Source organism: Nematolebias whitei, chromosome 19 (genome assembly GCF_014905685.2).
Source record: "Nematolebias whitei isolate Nwh7 chromosome 19, NemWhi1, whole genome shotgun sequence".
Classification (NCBI taxonomy): Eukaryota; Metazoa; Chordata; class Actinopteri; order Cyprinodontiformes; family Rivulidae; genus Nematolebias; species Nematolebias whitei.
The window spans coordinates 25,681,996-25,685,143 of NC_056516.1; positions in this window are offsets into that span (position 1 = coordinate 25,681,996).

Sequence of the window (3,148 nt, forward strand, 5' to 3'; positions counted from 1 at the left end):
CCCCCCCGTTTAGAAAGCTCCAGGAAACAGCCAAGATCAGCAGAACAGTCGGAGCAAACACGGCGTCGAGCCTTGACCTGAGGTGAGAAACAGCCGGCCAGAGTCAACATGTTAACACTGAAGCTTTGTCCCCGAGAGGGTGCTGACACCCCCCCCCCCCACACACACACACACACACACTCCTGGGTTACAGAAAATAACGACACTAGTAGAAAATACGGTGTTGCCCGTCATATTTCCTTCTTGAAATTACGCACTCTTTAGGTTAAGTAGTTGCAAACTGCAGGATTTCATCCAGTGTTTCCAGAAAGTGCTGCTTCCTGTTTGATCAACCTCCTGCTCCACACGTGGAGCTCCATCAGAGCCGGGATTAACAGTCTCGTGCCGCCTTTTTTTTTTTTTTTTTATCAATTTCACGCTGCAGAACAAACATTCACTAATTGACTAATCACGATATTCACTGGAAAGGAGGCATACATTTTAAAGTGGAACGCAGGAGAGCAGGATTTGTAAATAGTTCTGATAAAACTGGTGCACGTCCTCCCCTGCTGGTGGACCAAAGGCTCAGCAGATATTCTGTTTTGTTTTCCTTTAGATGATTAATAATCAAATCTGGTGTCTCTTAACACAATCTATGACTTGTTTTCACTGCGAGCCTTTTGTATCGTTTATTTTTTCCTGCAATGGAACCACAAAGAGAAATAAAATATATTTGAACTACCTGGACTCTGCTCAGTCGTGTGGAAGGGGTGTGGAGTTTGGACCACTGCTATTCATTCATTACGTTTCTAATTACGGACAGAACATTTAGATGTGCAGTGAAAAACCTGTTTGGTTCATTTTTCTCTTGTTAAGTGTCATAAAGGCAAACCAGTTTGATTATTAGATCAAATAATGTGTAAAACGTGTCAGAAACATTGTGTACCTGTTAGGATGACCTCATTCAGGTGCAGTTCCACCACAGAACACATGAGGGCGCTAAAGGACAGAAATTACATTTTAATTTTTTTTATTTGGTCTCAGCAGACCTCCTGGAGCCAGAGCTGCTAAACCTGAAGGTCCAGGAGAACTCTGCAGAGTAAAGAGACCAGGTTTGGTGTTTAAAACTGGGGTTCTGCACGAGTGTCTGTATTAAAGTTTAAGTTATTTTTTGTGCAACAACCACAGTTTAAGTGTATTTTAGGCACTTCTTTAAAAAAAAAAAACTCATTGCACAAGCTGAAATTTTAAACAGTTGTGGCAAATAATCACAATTACATAGTTCTAAATTTAGAAAAATATGTCAAATAAGACAAAGTAGCTTATTTAGTTCTAAAATGATTAATCTTTAAAGTGTGGAGGTTTTTACAACAATGTGACCTTAATGTTGAGGAATAAATCTGAGCACAAGAGTTTACTTTAAAACATGCTTTTGGTAAAGAGACGAAGAAGCATTTAGATCTTGCTCTCTACGGCACAGGTGTCCAAAGTGTGGCCCGAGGGCCATTTGCGGCCCTTGGAGTGATTTTGTGCGGCCCACAACTGCAGTGGTACCATTTTGACCAGCAGGCTTAAAGAGGTCGATGCAGACTTTCTGTAAATTAGTTGGTAATCTTTTTTAAATAAAATGTTTATGTTTAACATCAAAACAGATGAAAAACAATCTTCTCAAAATGACCAATATGAAGCAAAATACAAACTATCACTTTATGGTACAAAGCACCTCAAAACTTTACTGATCTCTACCAGAAAGGAGATTTTTTGGACAATGATTCATACAAATTAGCTAAATGTTGCAGTTGATAAAATAATCAAGATGGAAACTGGACATTTTTAATGAATATAACGTGGTATCATCTACATATGAGATGATCAATTTGATCAAACCTTCTAGGAATCTTTTGTAGCGACTGATTAACATCTCAAAAGCTGTGCTCGAGTGTCTGACCACTGAGATCCTGGAACTAGCAGGAAACACAGCTCATGACAGCAAAAGGACAGGATCGTCCCTCGGCACCTACAGTTGGCTGTCCGCAGCGACGAGGAGCTCGGCGGACTGCTGGGAGGAGTGGCCATCACTCTGGGAGGAGTTCTGCCCAGCATTCGGGCGGTCCTACAGCCCGGGGGAACCGAGAGGCCAGCCGAGTCTGGGGGGACGGATCAGACGGCATCTGCAGCCAGTTTCTTAGGATCCACTGTGGGATGGACCTTTACAAGAGATCCTTCCTGTCTACAGCCATCAGTATCTATAACATCTCTTAATGAAATGAGGATAACAAATTACAACAACAAATAATTTCCCTCTGGGATTAATAAAGTATTTTTGAATTGAATTGAATTGAGAGCTTGATGATTTTCAGAACTTCTATCAGTCTTTTGGGACGTCCATGGTCCAAACTGCTGATCGACCCCTTTTAAAGGACACTTACTCAAATTATACTTTTGTTGCTGAGAACAAACCACAACGAACTTTCCAAACACATGAAAACAAACATAAGTCAAATCCTTTTTAATAAAAAATATAAGCTTAGTGTTTGAGGCTTTAAATGTTTTGGATCTACAACAATTTAAAACTCTTTCTCCACCAAAATGAATAAACTTTTGTCCTTTCTCCAAAATATTTAAATTCATATTTTTGTGGTCCACGAGTTTTGGCATCTGGACAGTTTTGGCCCACTTATGAAGAATGTTTGGACACCCCTGCTGTACGGTATAAAAGTTGTGCTAAATTTTTTATTAATCTTGAATAAAGTACTATTAGGAAGACATTCTACTTCATTCAGCTCTACATGCAGCGATGCAAAAACAAAAACACGCCGACAGAAGTTACCAAAGAGCTGCCAAAAAGTCTTTATTCAGTTATAACCAGATGCTGCAGAAACGTCTTCACATGAACCTCTCTGCAGAAAGTCGAAATCTTTGAACCGACGACAGCACCAGAACACAAACATTTCATTTACAAGAGATGGCAGATTATTTTTATTTTTTACACACGAAGCACGGAGGAAAAACAAAATATTACAGATAACAGTCAGATTCTTTGAACGAAACCTTCATATATTGATAGAATCCATTTGATAATATTGTAAAGAATACAAGAAAACCTTGAGGTGCAATAGAATATACATTTTCAGTGAAAGAACAGCCGTGTGTGTATGTGTGTGTGTGT